The sequence below is a fragment of the Arachis hypogaea genome, chromosome 12, assembly GCF_003086295.3.
Source record: "Arachis hypogaea cultivar Tifrunner chromosome 12, arahy.Tifrunner.gnm2.J5K5, whole genome shotgun sequence".
Lineage (NCBI taxonomy): Eukaryota > Viridiplantae > Streptophyta > Magnoliopsida > Fabales > Fabaceae > Arachis > Arachis hypogaea.
The window spans coordinates 99126068-99147097 of record NC_092047.1 but is presented as its reverse complement, the minus strand read 5'-3'; the positions used below and the strand labels follow the sequence as shown (position 1 = coordinate 99147097).

The window sequence follows — 21030 nt, the reverse complement described above, 5'->3', positions numbered from 1 at the left end:
GATATCTGTATATGTATGTGTATATATATATATATATATATATATATATATATTCTTTGGCCAGCCTTGGCTTCGCAGGCTGAGTCAGGAGCTAGTTATGTTGTTTCCTTGGCTTTCCTTTACTCTCTTGATTATATTTATCATACCTTTTAGGTTTCTTAGCATGCAAGTAATTTTATTCCTCGAGTGTTGCACTTTTCATTTTGCGAATTTGTTTTACCCGTCTTTCAAGGCTCCAAGTATATTATCTTTCTCCACTATTATGTATATATATTACTGCGTAGAGGTCCGTAACACCACACTACCTCTGTTCTACGACTTAAGCGTAAAACTCTGTGTAGTAGGGTGTCACACGCTGCATGTTATGAACACTTGTAATCCTACAAAATCTTCTTCTCACATTCTTTTATATTATGGAGTAATAATAAGAAAAAAATGAAAAAGGAGAGTGGGAGTGAGAGTAGGCCACAAGTTACGGTAACTACTCTCGTTGACCAAATATTTTTTTGACAGAATAATAGAAGATAGTACTATATATTATAGAATATGACGTTATTTCTCCCACCAAACTACCAAAATCTAATTTTCAATGTGAGAGCACACTGAAAATCAGGAAAGATTATTATTTGTTATAGCAAATGATGGCATTTCAATTTTCACCCACTAAACCACCGAAATCTGATTTTTCATGTGAAAGTCCACTAAAAATCAGGAAAGAGAATCACTTTCCCCACTTAAACACAACGAATTCATTTTTTCTTTTTAAAAAAAAATTCAAAGTGGGAAAAGAATCCACCTTGATGAAGAATTCATGATGTTGCTAGTTATATATAGATATATTGAAGAAGTAATTTTAAACAAATGCATTCTGAAACATATGAATGAGCAAAATTCTGCATAAATAGAATTCAACATATAAACTACCATTGATTAAACAATAAAATGGATCTTGCAATGAAACTATAGATTGATACATGTATGACCAAAAAAAAATAATCCATTTATATAGATATGCGGCAATTTAAAGATGAACAAAATTTAAAAACCTAACTTGAAATTAACACAAGCATTACCACTAACCAATGATGTCACGATAACGGTAGAGATTAGCTTATCTCAATTGTTTTGAATGACTTCTCACTAAAAAAGAAATGAGTTTTTTAAATAAAAAAAATTGAAAAATCAAAAGAGAAAGGAGTAGGCCACAAGTTACCTAAGTACATCACAGCTACTCTTTTTAACTCACATGCACAAATTGGCTCACCTACTTTATTTGACTAATTTTTTTTTATATTTTATCAATCAATCACTTTATAAAGAAAACACCAACATCAAGATTCATAAACACTTCCAATATCAACAAATCACAATTCACAACCAATATCAATATTCAGTGATTTAGATAGGGATTAGAAGCATATACATCATTTTAAAATTCTTTTATTTTGAACCATCTTCAATTTCACTTTTATAGTGTGTCTTCCTATCTGAAAATCCTGTTTTGGATCAGGGCGGACAAGCTGCAATGTTTTGTTAATGTAAGAAAGGATTTAGTAAAAGCAATTTACATTGTATTAGCTCCATATATTTTTTGTTAGGTAGGATATCATACTGATCAGCATAAAGTTCTTGAAATCATCAACCTAAATCTTAAAACTACACCCTTTTCCTTTTATACCACATTTAAAAATAAACTAAATAAAGCATCCTTTAAGTTTTGAACCAACTCAAGTCCACCCAAACCCCTTTTCGGCTCTTAAAACAAAAACAAATATATTTATTTTTGGCATGTTAAAACTTTTAACATAATATATTATTTGAGTATGAATTTCATAGTTGAAATGTTAACCAAAGAATAACAAAAGCATAAATCCAATGAAAGACCATCAGGAATTTTACAGTAATTTAGCTTTCAACATTTTTGGATAAGGAACCCATATGGAATGCATGGATCTAGTAATGTTTATATGGTATCTCTATTTTTCTTTCTATCGACCACAGAAAGTCATTTATATCAATAAAAACTTGTGATAAATCAAATATTAACAAACCTTAAGTAGTTGAATATATCAGAACAATATCTCCAAACACTGACTGAACCATATTTTTGAAGGTATTCATCAACCATACACCAGTCAAATATAAGGTTAAGTAAATCACACCTTATGTCATCTATTAACTTGTATAACAAATATTCTCTTAGAATTCCTAAAAGATAAGATAACATTGTATTAGATGACAAATATTTCAATTGAAGGAATTGGTTTAAAGAAACAAACCATAAACTCACACTGATTCTGTAAGAATGATAAACCAAATCTCCCTTCCTATCATTGTGGTTCGAAAGTGATATCATTCTCAAGAGTTAACAGACTATGAAATTAAAAAGATGAAAGATAATTAAATCTTCTAACAGATCAATTAACAAACCAAAGAACATGTATATTACCTGAACATTTAGAAGAAGTTTAAGAATTTAAACTGTTTGATGAAATTAGAAATGATGGATATCAATAAGGAAGGTTTTGAGATCTTCAAAAAAGCTTGAATGGGAACTATAACCAAATAATAAGCAAATGCTATTATCAAGCAGCAACGGTAAGCTTCAGAATTCGATGAAGAAGAGTGAAAAAAAGATTGGGTTAAATTCCAAAAAGAGAAACAACTAACGTACCTTAGAAATGAGATGATGCGAAGTGGGAAAGAGAGTAGAGGTCGACAGAGAGGGAAGATCAAATGGGAGAAGGAAAAGAGATGATGAGAGGTTGCTGATACAACCAAGCCTTTAAAAATGGCATGAAAAAAAAGTGAAAGAACATAAATCACCCAAAATACATTAAACATATTGAAACATAATGTAAATATAACAATAAGTTGGTATCATTTAATAACAATAACATCAAAAAAAACCAAAAAAATAAAAAAAATTAATATAAATAATAAACTATTCAAACTACTATAAGCTTTTCAAAAAAAAGAACTTAAAAAAATGTAAACTTTTATTTAAAAATAGTATACAATAAAATTACTCAGAATATATTTAAAACAATCCCAAATAAGCAAAAAAACTGTAAAATCTGACACATCTAAAATTATGTCCAATAACAAAAATTAAATTAAATTTAATGTAAGCATCTAATAAATAGAATGCTATGTCACACTTGCCTGTGGCAAGAAAAATTGAGTTCTTTAGAAATTCAAATATAAAAACACAAATGTGACCAAAGCATCATATTTTCTTAGATATATGTTTCACTCATATTGCACAATAAAAAATTCTCAAACATGATAAATGTGGCACCACCAAACACTAATATACGAAATGTATTTATCAATAACAATGATAATTTACTCTTATGTTTAATAACCAGAGAAATATTTAGTTTTAGATCTGTTCTTATTTGATTATATTTTACTAATAGAAATTATACCTAACTTAACCATAAAAAATATATCATGTTCTCATTACCACACATATGCACAGAGTTAGATTATATTTGCTACTAATAACACTACCATTATTTTGAACTGACATATCCATTTGAAGTAAAACTTCTTTTAGAACAGCAGGACTTGCAACACTTTCAAATGAGATTTTTGTTTCAAAAAATAAATCTACTAAAATCATGATTATATTGAAAAAGAAATTTGTAATGTAACATTAAAAAAGGCAACAACTTCTCTACAATAATTACTGAGCGGAGTAAAAAAGATGAATAGCAAAACTAATTGAGATTACAATTAGTTTACAAATAGAATTATAAGTTCAATATTAATATGTTTATTATGCACAATTAATTTTCAAAAAAACTATGAGTACTGCTATATTGTACTACTAAAAGCTAATAAAAGCTAACCTATTTTGGTTAGAGAAAATTTCAATTGAAGCATAATCTAAAGCCGCATCAGCATGCAGTACATCCTTCATTTCCCATATTTTAGATGAAAAACTAGGACTTGAACCTAAAATAAAAATTAGCAATTAGATTTTGCAATATCAAATGCCCTCTTAATCAAATCCAAACAAACCACGTAGTATGCATAATGCTTTAATTAAAAAAAATATTGATACTAACTCATTTTTAACCAAGAGCAATAGTAAAAGAGCGTTACCATTAGCTTAGAATTCCTTCTCGGTTAGAGAAAATAACTTCATTGCAAATATAGTTCCAAATCGACAGATAACACTTAATCAGAGTTTAATTTTTGGTTGTCACAAGTCCAACCCAATAAAGATAACCGAGAGTATTAGTCCCGGGTTGTTCTCCCTAGGAATCACAATCGAGTGCTCAATTATTGTTATGAGTTTCACGGGTTGGGTTGATAAAGAAACAAGAATTTAAATGACAATAAAAGTAAATTAACAACTAAAGATAGCAATTACTAAATAGAGAGGCATTCATGGTAAGGATTGAGAATCTAGGCTTTCTATCATAGTTATTAATGATCATACAACAATTAACAAGAGCTTATCCCATTTTGTCATCTCCAACATCAGAAGAAGGTACAATGTTATCTTCAACATAGAGAGAAAGTCAAATAGGCCTAGTTAATCTCAATCCAAAAGTCCTAATCAACTCATTAATTGAATTAGTAAGAGATTAGAATCAATGGAAATAATATTAACTAACAACCCTAGATCACTAACATAAGTTGGGTATTAATGACTCAAGAGCACCTAATTTCTCTTTCCAAGCCAAGAATGCTCAAAAAGCTACTCTAAAGTCCAACCCAGCATTTTGTCAAACACTTGGAAGGCACAAAATAAAAGCATGGTAAAATTGCAAGAAATATAAATTCTACAACTACCCAAAGCAAGAAAATAACAATAGGAACTCAATTAAACATCAAAAGAACATAAAACATGAAATTGCATTAAAGGAAAACGAAATTAACAAAGTACTCATAACATAAAAACAACAAAATAAAGGAAATGACAAGTAAAACTAGAAGAGCAATAATGTAAGAAAAATAAATTGCAAGAAAAAGTAGATGAAAACAAGAATTAAACCTAAGTCTAAGAAGAATCTACCCTAATTCTAGAGAGAAAAGGGAGCTTCTCTCTCTAGAAAACTACCTAAAGTATGATTCTAACCTAACTAATTGCTCCCCCTTTGTCCCATCTTCAATTCTGCATCAAATAGCCTCAGAAATGAGTTGGATTTGGGCCTGGTTGGCTCAAAAATTGCCCTTAGCATATTGCCTTTAATGAGCTCACGTGATCAACGTCACGCATGCGCGTGGTCGATGAGTGCACCTTGCCTGTCAAATTTTCTCCTCACGCATACACATGGGGACGCATGCGCGTGGTCTTTAATTCAACAAATCCTCATTTCCTCATGAATTCTCTACTTTGCATACTTTTCTCTTCACTTCTTCCGTCCAATACTTGCCTTATGAACCTGAAATCACTCAACAAACATATCAAGACATCGAATAGAATTAAAGTGAATTAAATTTAGCTATTTTAAGGGCTAAAAAGTATGTTTTTACTCTTAAGCACAAATTAGGGAGAATTACAAAAACCATGCTATTTTATTGAATAAATGTGAGATAAGTTGATAAAATTCCCTAGATTCAATACAAGATAAACCACAAAATTGGGGTTTATCAAACCTCCCCACACTTAAACTATGCATGTCCTCATGCTAAACTCAGGAAAGAGACAAAGGGTATCAATATTTATTCAATGCAAACTATCTAGATGCAATCTACCTACATGCAATCTATCTAAATGAATGCAACTACTTGGTCAAAATAAACCAACTTCCAAAAAAGCATATATGAACATGAGGGCTAAAGGTATTAACAATCAAGTCAAATCCACAATTGAATTGAGTTATTAGAAAAGAATTTAACAACTTGCAAGAAGAGAGATAATAACCGGTGGAAACATGTGATTGAGCAATTGAACCCTCACCGGATGTGTATTCGCTCTAGTCGCTCAAGTGTATAGGGTTGATTCACTCAATTCTCTTCTAATCATGCTTTCCAAGATTTGTTTTTCATCTAACAATCAACAATTATTCAATGTATGCATACAAATATCATGAGGACTTTCCCATAGATTGTAATGGGGCTAGGGTCAAGGTAGGATTGTATTTGGTTAGGTAGACTAAAAATTTGAATCTTTGATTAACTTAAGCTCTCACCTAACCTACAACCTATTTAATTCTAATACAAACCTAACTACTCATTCTTCACTTTTTTACACACTCATGCATTCTCTTTTTGATCATTACACATATGCATTGATTATTATTGAACTTTACTTTGGGGCATTTTGTCCCCTTTTTATTTCTTTCTTTTTCTATTTTTTTTCTATATTTTTTTCTTTTTATTTTTCTACATTTTTTTCTTTTTATTTTTTTATCTTTTCTCTTTTCCTTTTGATGAATTATGTACAAAGGTACCAATGCATATGGTTTAAACATTTGATGCATGAGTATGTACCCAATTCCCAATATTTTCAATCAAAACTTAAAATACTCTCTTATCTCACCCAATGTTCCCAAATTTCTCACAATTGAATGATAAATACTCTCACTAGCCTAAGCTAATCAAAGATCCAAATAAAGGATATTTATTGTTTTCCGTTTTAAGTCTAGTAATGTGCTAAATTAAAGAAAAAAAGGGGTTTAACATAGGCTCAAATTGGGTAACAATGGTAGATAAAAGGTGAGGCTATTTGGGTAAGTGAGCTAAATGAAATGAAGGCCTCAATCATATAAATGCATTCATACACAGAATAATGGACATAAAGAATCAAATAAATCAAAGATTACAATCATAGAAAGAGAACAATACACACAAGAATGAAAATAGTGGTTATATGATGTAACCACACAATTAGGCTCAAAACTCACTTGATTGTGCGTTCTTAGCTCAAAACATGTTCTATAATATATATAATTCTAGCAAGTTCAAAGAAATTTTTTTTACTCAAATCAATTGGGGTGCCCTATAGATAAAATTTTCTTGGAAGATTTCATTATTTTGATCAAGCTTATTATATATATATATATATATATGCAAAATAAGAAAATGCAACTAAAAATTCCAAAAGACCTAAGAATAACAGAAAAAATGAAATGTAAAAGTGTTGGGATTAGAAATTTGTCACCAAAAAATACCGATTGGTCGGACGACCTCCCCACACTTAAAAGGTTGCACCATCCTCGGTGCATTCAAAGATGAGCAATGGGGTACGGCGACTCTCCAGATTGCCACCTTCAGCTGGTGGATCAACTGGATGTTGCGTGTTCTTTCTCCCTGCTTCTGTTTTAGCTTATGATGACTCACCCATGAAAATAGAAAATAGCACAGCAAGATGAGAAAATGCAAAAGTAAGGAAGCGTAAATTGTTGGAATGAGGTAAGAACCACTAGAATGGAGTGAGTGAATTAGTGTGACATTAAGGAAGAATAGTGTGTGAGTTCTAAGTTGCATGCGGTTTAGAACACACACACTAGCATAGAGAGCTATGTCACAATTACATAAAAGAAGCATGCACTTCACTCATTCTAGTGTGCTTGAAATACTTCAAAGAAAACTTGTAGGTTAAGACAACCAAACAAGCAATAAAGAAGCATAAAAGCATTCAAGTAAAAAACAAGCAATTGTGAATTAGATAATGAATGGACATTGATTGATGTGCAAGTAAACTTAGTGAACCAATTGAAATATAAAGCTCACATATCAAACAGTGACACATATTGAAGTTTGTTTGCAACACCTACGTGACATAAAAGTGGAAGACATAGGTGCTATGGAACTCAGAAAAAAGAAGACAGAAGTGAAAATTAATCACATAGCAAACATGGTCCACAAAGCTTGGAAATCTCAAGAATATGCAATTAGGTAAGCTTATGATCCAATTTCATAATTCCAAAATTTCAATGCATGAAATAGGTAATGTAAATAAAGGTCAATCATAAATAAGCATCTCCTAACAAAAAATGCATTGAAGAGAAGTAATTGCCTTATTATGGCGAAATGATTTAAATTACATGGTGGCCAAAACATGCAATTCAAAAGTTTTAGAGCGCTTGAGGGCAATGTCATATACTTGGTATTCAAACACATTAAGCATTAAGAACTAAAAACCAAGCAACAATTTATAACCTCAATAAAGAAGTCCACAATGAATATTAACAACAACGATGCTAAAATAACATCTTATCAGTAATCAGCAGCAATAGATAGCAAACAAGATTAATAATCCAACACTTATGATGAAAAACAGAAAAATAAACATAAATAAAACTAATTAAATAACTAACTAATTAACTAATTAAAAGAGATGGTGATAGATGGTGATTGGTAGTGTTGGATGATGGTTGAAGGAGGGAAAGAAAAGAAGAGAAGAGAAAAGAAGAAAAGAAAAGAAGGGGTGTGAAACAGGGCAGGGGGTCACGCGTACGCGTGAGTGGCAGGAATAAAGTGCGACGCATACGCATCATCGACGCGCATGCGTGATAAGAGAGAAAAGAAGATGACGCGTACGCATGGATCAAAATTGTGCTAGAGGCACAATTTCAGCACCCTACCCGCACACCTCTCTGGTTTTGTACTACAGCTGAAAATTTGGGGGGTCACGCATACGCATGGGTGAGGCGTACGTGTGAGGGGTTGGAAACTTAGGTGTCACACGTATGCGTGGGTGACGCGTACGCGTGGCTGGGCGCTCTATTTTTCAAAATTTTTCCAAGTTCTAGCACCAAACCAAGCATTCCGAACCTCCAAACAGCTACCAAAACACCATTAAACCCTATTTAACATACTAGACTACTAAATAAACTCAAATAACTAAACAAAACTTGAAATTAAACTAGTTTACCAATATGTACAAAAGAGAAAAATAAAAAGGTGTTACCATGGTGGGGTGTCTCCCACCTATCACTTTTATTTATTGTCCTTAAGTTAGACTTATGGGGAGCTCTCATCAAGGTGGCTTGTGCTTGTACTCATCTTTAAACTTCCACGAATGCTTGGACTTCCAATAAGCTCCAACATTCAAAATTAATAGCTCCAAGCTTTGATGAAGTTCCACACAAGCTAAGGGCTCCCAAAATTGATCTCCATATATTCTCGGATCCCAAATCTTATTTCTACACCCATCTTCAAGTTGATCATCATCATTCCAACTGGGTGACAAGCAATCTGAATTCTCACTCAAACAACCAAACAACTTCCTAGACCCAAGAAATTTAGCTCTACACCAACCTTTGCACTTCAACACTAAGCTCTTAACCATAACGTACCTTGAATGGCAATTCCAACTACTTACCATCTCCTTTTTACTCTTAAAGCCACAAAAAGCTCTAAGTTAACCATCCGTCTCAAGCAAACCAAAGTAAAGCTTAGAGATAAGAGATTTACCCACTTGAATGAAAGGATGGATGGTGATGGCTTGGGGAGAGGTGTCTCCAATGGCCTTGCAAGCTCCATTCTCTTGTGTTCTTCTTGATTTACCTCCACCTCTTGGTAGCTTTCTTCCAATTCAATTTTTTCTTTATTGCTTACCAAGGGTATGAGAGGTTGTGCACATTCTTCTTTGACAAGTCCAATGGGAGAGGATTCAATTGTAGATTCAATTGAAGATAAAAACTCAGTAATGATTGAATCCATTTCTTCCAATTCTTCACTCATGACATGCTTTGAAGGTTGTACATCCTCCTCACCATCAAATTCAAACTTCTTGGAAAGAGGCTTTATGACTTGAGGTTCCCATGGAGCTTTCGCATCTCCTAAGTCTTCAACCACTTCTTCCTCTTCAACAATTACAGCTTTCTCCAATTGTTCCAATATAAAATCCCACTCCTTATTCTCCACCAGAGTTTCCAATATCTCTTTCACACTACACTCTTCTATTGATTCTCCACAATTGGCAATGGGAGTGCTTTAAGTGCATGAACTTCATGATTCTAAGTTGGCTTTAATTTTGGCAAGGTTAGCCATGATATCTTCGTGCCTCTTTTGGGCTTCCTCTTGCACCTTTTGACGGATGATTGCTTGAAGCCGATCCATTGCTTCCTTGAGACGATCCCTTGGCTCTTGTTTCACTTGACTAACATAATTGGGATCACTTTGCTCTTGGATCAATGGGTATGGGTATTCTTCCATGGCGGGTTGTGGTGGATAAGAAGGTTCATCATTTGGGAGAAAGGGTTCATAATAGGAAGGTGGTTCATCTTGGTAAGGGTATGGAGATGGTGTATATTGAGGTAGTTCTTGGGAGTAATTGTGTTGGAATTGTTGCGGTTCTATGTATGGTTCATATGGCTCATAAGGTGGTTGGTATGGTGGATAATGATTAGGGTCATATGGAGGTGTTTGATGGTAGGGGGCTTGTGAGTATGGTGGTTCAAAACTATGTTGAGGAGGGGTTCATAGGCATATGGGGGTGGTTGTTGATAATCATAAGGCGGTCCACCATAGCCATTGGATTGGTATGCATCTTGGAATGACTCTTGCTCATAGTACATTGGTGAAGGTTGTTGCCATGAAGATTGATCATATGTTTGAGGCTCCTCCCACCTTTAATTGTTCCATCCTTGATGCATGTTCTCATTGTAGTTTCCATCTCCTACAACATAGTTGTAACCATACTCATAGCCAAAAAGGTGAGAATTCATAGTGGCAAATAAAAATAAAAGCTAACAAAAATAAGCAAAAAAGTCCTAAACCTAACAAAAACTAACAAACAAGCAAAAGGCAAACATATTCACAATAGCCAATAATATAACACCATTGCAGTTCCCCAGCAACGGCGCCAAAAACTTGATAGAGGTTTTTTATGTCGATCTAGAATTCTTTAATAAAATTGAATCACTTCGTTGCAAGTATAGTCTAGAGCAACAACCAATCCTCTATCAAAGTTTAATTTTGGTTGTCACAAGTCCAACCCAATAAAGATAACCGAGAGTATTAGTCCCGGGTCGTTCTTCCTAAGAATCACAATCGAGTGCTCAATTATTGGTTATGAGTTTCACGGGTTTGGTTGATAAAAAAACAAGAATTTAAATAACAATAAAAGTAAATCAACAACTAAAGATAGCAATTACTAAAAAGAGAGGCATTCATGGCAAGGATTGAGAATCTAGGCTTTCTATCCTAGTCATTAATGATCATACAACAATTAACAAGAGCTAATCCCATTTCGTCATCTCCAACATCGGAAGAAGATACAATGTTATCTTCAACATAGGGAGAAAGTCAAATAGGCCTAGTTAATCTCAATCCAAAAGTCCTAATCAAGTCACTAATTGAATTAGCAAGAGATTAGAGTCAATGGAAACAATATTAACTAACAATCCTAGATCACCAACAAAAGTTGGGTATTAATGACTCAAGAGCACCTAATTTCTCTTTCCAAGCCAAGAATGCTCAAAAAGCTACTCTAAAGTCCAACCAAACATTTTGTCAAACACTTGGAAGGCACAAAATAAAAGCATGGTAAAATTGCAAGAAATATAAATTCTACAACTACCCAAAGCAAGAAAATAACAATAGGAACTCAATTAAACATCAAAAGAACATAAAATATGAAATTGCATTAAAGGAAAACGAAATTAACAAAGTGCTCATAACATAAAAACAAAAAAATAAAGGAAATGACAAGTAAAACTAGAAGAGCAATAATGTAAGAAAAATAAATTGCAAGAAAAAGTAGATGAAAACAAGAATTAAACCTAAGTCTAAGAAGAATCTACCCTAAATCTACCCTAATTATAGAGAGAAGAGGGAGCTTCTCTCTCTAGAAAACTACCTAAAGCATGATTCTAACCTAACTAATTGCTCCCCCTTTGTCCCATCTTCAATTCTGCATCAAATAGCCTCAGAAATGAGTTGGATTTGGGCCTTGTTGGCTCAGAAATTGCCTCCAGCGTATTGCCTTTAATGAGGTCACGTGATCAGTGTCACGCATGTGCGTGGTCGACACGTGCGCATCACTTGTCAAATTCCCTCCTCACGCGTACGCGTGGGGTGACGGGTGCGCGTGGCCTTCAATTTAGCAAATCCTCATTTCCTCATGAATTCTCCACTTTGCATGCTTTTTTCTTCACTTTTTCCATCCAATACTTGCCTTATGAACCTGAAATCACTCAACAAACATATCAAGAAATCGAATAAAATTAAAGTGAATTAAATTTAGCTATTTTAAGGGCTAAAAAGCATATTTTTACTCTTAAGCACAAATTAGGGAGAATTACAAAAATCATGCTATTTTATTAAATAAATGTGAGATAAGTTGATAAAATCCCCTAAATTCTACACAAGATAAACCACAAAATTGGGGTTTATCACATAGCTATACATGCAAAGTTACCAAAGAAAAATATTACATACAAAAATGAATGATATACTCCTAAGTCTTAACTTAGAAGTTAAAATAATTACATAATCATTTATAGATTCTCTTAAGCAAAAGCCTCCTAATTGAGATCATAATCTTTTCTTAAATTAAAAAATTACTATTTAAGTGACATAAGATAGTTTTAAAGTTGGATTATATGTAAAAGCCTTGAGATCTTGGCTAGTTGCCCATTGTCGCTTGAATTTGATCACTTCCACATAAACCATCCATCAAAACAAAACAAAAATTAGGAAGAACAACTGCTACTAACATCCCTCGACACACTCCATCATTCTTAAATTTTAAAATTGATATATTCTCTGTAACACCCTACCATACAGAGCTTACGCCTAGGACGTAAATCAAAGGTGGTGAGGCGCTACGAGCTCTAAAATAAAAATACGTATATAGATATAGTTGAAAGAAGTTATAACTATGAGCCTTGAAAAAGAAGTTAAGCAAAATTGAAACAGAAATCACGTCGCTCACGAAAGATAAACGTGGTAGCTAACCGTGGACAGACAAAACACACATATGGATATGATGTATGCCTGTCTTATGGCTGATGATATCATCTGTCGGTTATATAGTCAACCCCGACATGTCCTGGTAGCTAACCGTGGACAGACACACCCATTGCGGAGCAAGCGAGTTTGAGCTACAACCCCTTTGCTACTACCCAATTAACCCAGAGCGAGTGGAAGAACCACTACTACTGCTACTACCCAGGCGGGTTGTTTAAAAACTCAACCTGGAACAAGTGGAATAATCCACTACTGCTGCTACTACCCAGCCGTCACAATCACTGACCTGGAGCAAGCGGGACGATCCTTAATCCTTGCTACTACCCAGGTATCACAAACATACGTCTATTCATTTTTAATCAATTATCATCATTAGCACATCTCAGACATTGACTCGGAGCAAGCGGGACGAACCACAATCCTTGCTACTGCTCAGGTAATTCAAATCTCAAATATCTTTTTCTTTTAAAATCAAAACCACCTCTTTGTAACATTCTCCAAAATCTTCAAAATAATTTTATTTAAAACCAATTACTTTTAAAATTCATTAAGATTCCTCCAAATGTGATTTCTTAATCAAACTCAAAATATAATTCTTTTCTTAATAATTTAAACTCAAACCTAGTTCATTCTTTTTTTAAATAAATCAAAATCAAATAAAATATTCTTCCATCCAAATTAACCAAATACAAAACTTTCCAAAAATTCTCATAAAATTTCGGCAACACCTCTCCTAAAACTCGGACTTTGCCACCCTTATCGGGTCCCATCCAAACCACTCATCATTATATATATATTCAACAAATCTCCACATCCTATCCTCATCATTTACTATCAATATTATTTATCACATTCATTATTCATTTCAAAGCTCATCATTATAATTTAATATCATTCATCAATCATCAATCATTCTCATCATCATTATTCACAATCATTAATAATCAATCATCATGCATTTCAACCACCCACTCAATAATTTCCAACAATGAATTACTAAACCTTAACCTTCCGTATTATACAACTTATCTTATGGTCATCTAGCCTATGTTTTCACAAGACATTATATATTACATACGAGAAACCAAAATCATACCTTGGCTGATTCCTCCCTAAACCCGAAACACCTCAATTATCCACCGTTCCTCAAGCTCCAAAGCTCTAACTCCTCACCAATTGAATTTTCAGCTCTCAGGATTCAATTCCAAGCTTCTAATATCCACCAATTTAACTCTAATTCAACAAGATACACGATCTAATTCATACAATATCACAATAATCAACTTTGAGCTCATTAAATCACTGATTTACAACGGTTAGGATTTTCTTACCATTACCCACGATTCAAATGGACAAAATCTGGTGATTATTCACTGCTAGAGTACCCCTAAACTATCAAAATCACAAAATCTCTCAATACTAAAACTCAAAATTATGAATTAAAGAGGGGAGAAATGGGTGAGAAAACGTGATTTTCTTACCAAATTGTTTGGTAGATTTTGTAGAGGATTTTGAGACGAATGTGTGGCCACTGACGGCTCATCAACCGAAACTCCGGATTGAAAGTTACAGGAGATAGAAGTTGGTGGCGAATACCATTTCCGTTTCCCCAAATCACCGCTCTCTCTCTTTTCCTCTCTTCACTTAACAACGTAAAACCCTTTTTGCTTTGAGGAGAAGTGGCTGAAGCCACATATAAGAGGGTGAATCGATTGGGCCTTGGGGCCCGTTATGGGTCCGGTTCAATCAGTTCGGTCCGTTGGTTTGATTTTAGACCAAAATTTTTAAAATTAGTGTCAAAATTTATATTTTAATTATTCATACTTCATGAAATTATAAAATTTAATTTTTTAATTTCTTTAAATAATAATTAATTTATTGGTTAATTGTTTACTAATTGCTTGGGGTTTACATCCTACCCCCTTAACAAAAATTTTCGCCCTTGAAAATTTGCTCTCGAATCTTCGTATATGCTTCCTCAAATTCAACCGACCTCATATCATTCATTCTACCATTCTCCAACATCAATTCAAACACTAATTCACATCTCTCCTTCATATACACAACATTATAAACTTAACCGACTTCAAGCCTATACCGTATTCATCTGTTTCACTCTTAGCTTCATCTAGCCCTTTTCGTTAGATAGTCAGATATTTAACTTGTCTCATCTCTTATAAAACCTTCCTCAACTTTCATCCGAAAATACCTCTAAAAATCCCAACATCTTCCAATTTCTTTTCAAGTTCATCATTCAAAACTCATCTATTCCGTCGATCATTCATCAACATTTTACATATTCTATATAATCCCTCAACCAAACTAACAACTCCACAATCAAAACACTCACTCAATCCAACACTAATCATATTCACATACATCTCAACCACTTCCCTTTATCATCCTTATTCATTATCAAACTCATGATTACTATCAACCATTACCAACATCACATATATACATACATATTCCACCAAATTCACCATTTAGAGCATTCGAGCCTATCTTATAGTTACCCTCTAAATACCCCATTTTGTGCCCACTTGTTATCAAATCCAATCCTATACCTGTGACCATATCCATAACCTATTCCAAGTAAATCTAATATCACTGTCACAATCAAAATTAGTTACGTTGAAATCAGTATCTGTATTGACCTGCTAAACCTTTCAGGCACATAAAACCTAAAGTATTTCTAATCATCTCTTACTACTCCTCATTGCAACTATCCGGTGTCAATATTACCGCAAGCTTCTGCTGTGCCACTTTAATCTCAAATCACTAAGGACTTACTTATCTATCAATGTCAACTAAAACTTTCCTTAAACCTCTTTACGTCACTAACTAAACGTAGCCCACCTCACCAGTGCAACCATAAAGTCTACCATATCACCTCGCTTACATCCATGAGTCGTCGTTTGGGTTTTGTCCACACCGAACGAGTGATATTAAGTGATCAGTCTTAATATCTCAAGTCTAGTTCTTCGAATCTCCAAAAGTATTCTCATGAACATGTATGCTATATATGTCAAGCAGACATCCTAAATAGCATGTACACACACCCAAAGTATGCTTAGAAGCATAGTCAGTCCATTCCTCAGGCTCTACAAGAACGAACTGCTCTGATACCATAATGTAAAACCCTACCACACAGAGCTTATCCCTAGGATGTAAATCAAAGGTGGTGAGGCGTTACCACCTCTAAAATAAAAAATACGTACATAGATATAGTTGAAAAAAGTTATAATTATGAGCCTTGAAAAAGAAGTTAAGCAAAACCGAAACAGAAATCGCGTCCTCATGAAAGATAAGCATGGACGGATAAGCAAGATCGAAAGGAAAGCTAAAAGACCATAAATATAGATTAGAATTTCAAAATACAAATATCAAGCTCCAAACTCGACCTGCAAAGCAAAGGCCGGCTAGAGGATATATATATATATATATATATATATATATATATATATATATATATATATATATATATATATATATATATATACCCAAAATATTCCATACTCGTAAAACTGACAACCTATTTCTCCAAGTCAACCTCTAAGAGGGACAAGCATAAAATACAAGATGGAGAATCTATATACATATATAAACATAAATAAAATACAGCTCTAAGTCCCCAGAGTTCTTCGCTTCCACAAAGTCTCCAGAATGCTCAGTGAGGTACACCCTAGTAAAGTCAGAGGCAATCTTAGAACTACGACACTCAGATTTAAATCTTAAAGTTTATAAATTGAAAACCATAAATAGAGTAGGTTATCTAAGGTTCTTATTTCTAATTCATTTCTAACTTAAGCCCTAATTTCTGCCTTCCACCAATCCTCCAAAACTCTGGTGCATAGACAAGCAATACAAACAAAGCAAACACAAGTAGGATACAGATACAGCAGGTAGCAAATAAAGCAAGTAAGCATAATAATCACATAGGTAAGCCCAATTAATGCACAATAGACAAAACACACATATGGATATGATGTATGCATGTCCTATGGCTGATGATATCATCTGTCGGTTATATAGTCAACCCCGACATGTCCTGGTAGCTAACCGTGGACAGAAACACCCATTGCGGAGCAAGCGAGTTTGAGCTACAACCCCTTTGCTACTACCCGATTAACCTAGAGCAAGTGGAAGAACCACTACTACCGCTACTACCCAGGCGGGTGTTTAAAAACTCAACCTGGAGCAAGTGGAATAATCCACTACTGCTGCTACTACCCAGCCGTCACAATCACTGACCTGGAGCAAACGGGATGATCCACAATCCTTGATACTGCCCAGGTATCACAAACATACATCCATTCATTCTTAATCAATTATCATCATTAGCACATCTCAGACATTAACCCGGAGCAAGCGGGACGAACCACAATCCTTACTGCTACCCAGGTAATTCAAATCTGAAATAACTTTTTTTTTTTAAAATCAAAACCACCTCTTTGTAACATTCTCCAAAATCTTCAAAATAATTTTATTTAAAACTAATTACTTTTGAAATTCATTAAGATTCCTCCAAATGTGATTTCTTAATCAAACTCAAAATATAATTCTTTTCTTAATAATTTAAACTCAAACCTAATTCATTCTTTTTTAAAATAAATCAAAATCAAATAAACTATTCTTCCATCCAAATTAATCAAATACAAAATTTCCCAAAAATTCTCATAAAATTTCAGCAGCACCTCCCCTAAAACTCGGACTTTATCACTCTTCTCGGGTCCCATACAACAAATCTCCACAACCTATCCTTATCATCATTTACTATCAATATTATTTATTACATTCATTATTCATTTCAAAGCTCATCATTATAATTCAATATCATTCATCAATCATCATCATTATTTACAATCATTAATAATCAATCATCATGCATTTCAACCACCCACTCAATAATTTCCAACAACAAATCACTAAATCTCAACCTTCCATATCATACAACTTATCCTATGGTCATCTAGTCTATGTTTTCACAAGACATTATATATTACATACGTGAAACCAAAACCATACCTTGGCCGATTCCTTCCTAATCCCGAAACACCTTAATTATCCACCGTTCCTCAAGCTCCAAAGCTCTAACTCCTCACTAATTGAATTTTCAGCTCCCAGGATTCAATTCCAAGCTTCCAATATCCACTAATTTAACTCCATTTCAATAAGATACACGATCTAATGCATACAATATCACAATAATCAACATTGAGCTCACTAAATCACCGATTCACAAGGGTTAGGATTTTCTTACCATTACCCACGAGTCAAATGAACAAAATCTGGTGATTATCCACCACTAGAGTACCCCTAAACCATTAAAATCACAAAATCTCTCAATACTAAAACTTAAAATCACGAATTAAAGAGGGAAGAAATGGGTGCAAAAATGATTTTCTTACCAAATTGTTTAGTGGGTTTTGTAGAGAATTCCGAGACGAACATGTGGCCACTGACGGCTCGTCAATCGAAACTCCGGATTGAAAGTTGCGAGCGACAGAAGTTGGCGGTAAATACCGTTTTCGTTTCCCTAAATCACCACTCTCTCTCTTTTCCTCTCCTCACTCAGCAGCGTAAAACCCTTTTTGCTTTGAGGAGAAGTGGCTGAAGCCACTTATAAGAGGGTGAATTGGTTGGGCCTTGGTCCTATTATGGGCCCGGTTCAATCGGTTCGGTTCAGTCCATTATCCAATTTTGGGCCAAACTTTTTAAAATTAGTGCAAAAGGTAATATTTTAATTATTCCTACTTCATAAAATTATAAAATTTAATTTTTTAATTTCTTTAAATATTAATTAATTAATTTATTAATTGTTTACTAATTACTCGGTGTTTTAGATTCTCTATGTCCCGGTGTCCTTATACAAACCTAAAAGGAGATTTTGAAATAATTAACTATATTTTACAACCATCAAAACCTAAACCTCCCCCTTCTAACGAATTGGTTAATTACCAAGCTTTTCATTTCACTAAATAAATATTATCCAATCGACCAAAGCCTTAATCACTACAAGCTTACATTTAAATCGAAGTAGAGATATAATAAAAAAATTTTAAATTGGATTTAACACAGAAAAGATCCTAGTTTTATCTAATTCAATACAACAAAGGATTAAAAAACTATTGCTGACAAAAAAGTAAAAAGAATTACTAAAAAAACACAAAAATGTAAAAAATGACAGAAGTAGAATAAATTAAAAAAATACACACAATTAAAAATGTAGAAAAAAGCTGAAAATACAGAAAAGATTGAAAAATCACAACTTATTAATATAAGCAACCCAAAATATAAATTAAAAATTAAGAATGATTGTAAATCATGCTCATTACCTAGAGTAGTAGCCAACAAATTTTGTTGTTGTGTAAACACATGCGGTGATGCAACATTATGTAAAATGACGCTGACATAGTCAAAAATACAACCGCCGAAATATTCCTTTGCTTTGCAATGGCTACGGGCCACCGCAACTCCACACACCCGATGATCACACTCACTGGAAGCTCAAGCCAGTCTAGAAGCTCCTTTACCTTGATTAAAAATAAACATGCAAAACAACTCAAACCCTCGGTAAAGAAAACACAGCTGAAATTTTCAAATCAAAAAGATAAAAACTTAAGAAGCAAAGGGACTGTAAAGATGGATCAAGAAGATAAATTCACCTTCCAGGCCTGTATTCAAGTATAAGACTGTAAAGATGGACGAAGAAGTCTTGCAAATTAACATTCAGAGCATCAAGATTACTCCTCATCACTTTAAAAGCAACAATACAACATTGGAGACGTTCGGTCACAATAAAAATTTTGGACACTTCTTAGAATTGTTGCCTGAGTTTCTACCATCAGAAACAAGTACTTTGAGATGGTTCATTAGGTCTTGCATGAAGTCAAGGTCAATTAAATCTAAAATTTTTCCCAGTCTTTTGAGATAAGGAGCAAACAATAGAGGGATTCCACTGTAGCAGATGATGCCCCAGTATTTACTTCAGACTTGAAAAAGAAAGTAAAGAAAATTATGATCCATTTAAACAAAATATGACCAGCAACTACCCAAAAATTAAATACAACATAAGAGAAACATAAACAATGCGAAAGAAAAAGAATGAAAATTTTTTAATTAGAAAAATAAAGAAAAGAAAATTGTAAGATATAACAATATATGAAACCAGCAAAAAGATATATAAAGCATCAAGTTTAAACTGACATATCACTATGTTTGGATATTAGAAGGGAGTCTTGATACTTTTTTGAGCATCATATGCAAGAAATGCTCACATACTATTACTAAACCCTATGCATATACCCATATGCTTGCACAACGGAGTAGAGAGACTTCACAGACTCATAATGAAGTTCAATAGGATTTGCAGCCCTTACAGAGGGCCAGCTGCCGGCAGGGGCATAAGGTACTCCTCAGCACAAGTGCAAGAAACACATTAGAAAGTTCAAGTAAAGCAATTGATAAGCATCTCATCCAATAAACAGTAGAGTTTTTAGGTGTATCTGAATCTCTGTTCTCTTTCTTATATTGCACTCCTCAAACACATCTAAATGTCTCAAAATTAAAATTTTTTAATAATTAATAGTTTTTCAAGAAAAATAGGTTTCTTTTTCCCCATTTTAAAAAATAAATAATAAAAAAATAAAAATGGTCACATCCTATCAATCCAACAACCAATGGTGCCTCACTATAACACAAATACACAAACATATTATATAAATACAAACCTGGTGCTATAACATGCATTGTGTGCTTCAAAATGCAAAAATATGTATCAAACACGGGAAAGAGTGTTTCAGAGTGCATTCGTCTCCTCTCCATAACATATAGGGCAAACGATGTAACCTTGTAGTCAGCTTCAACGTATAGAAAGCCTGAATTCAATCTTATCTCAAACAATAACCAGAACAATCATAATAAGTGATTTATATATAAAATTACCTCCTCTTTTGTCTTAGCGATCAATTCATGCTTACATCTCTTATTGTCATTATCTGGGAACTGATTTGATGCCTCCATGTTTATTCTCTTCTTATTTTTCTTGTTTTTAAATTTCTAATCATTGTCTTTCTTCTCAGACATCCCAAGATCTTCATCAAATGAAAGAGATAAAAACACCTGAAGCATTATAAAATTACAAAC

General features: G+C 33.5%; 1 long non-coding RNA gene across 2 annotated transcripts; it reads right to left on the bottom strand.

Annotated features, from left to right (window-relative positions):
- Positions 1 to 11505: 11505 nt before the first annotated feature.
- LOC140177083 (uncharacterized) lies at positions 11506 to 20755 on the bottom strand. 2 transcript variants are annotated; one of them, XR_011868770.1, is made up of 3 exons: positions 19551 to 19933; positions 19221 to 19418; positions 11506 to 12097 (listed from the first exon to the last, which is right to left on the bottom strand). It is a non-coding gene; the product is annotated as an uncharacterized lncRNA (long non-coding RNA). The 2 variants fall into 2 exon arrangements; XR_011868769.1 differs by lacking the exon at positions 11506 to 12097 and adding an exon at positions 20616 to 20755 and having other exon boundaries at positions 18929 to 19418; positions 19551 to 19877.
- Positions 20756 to 21030: the final 275 nt, after the last annotated feature.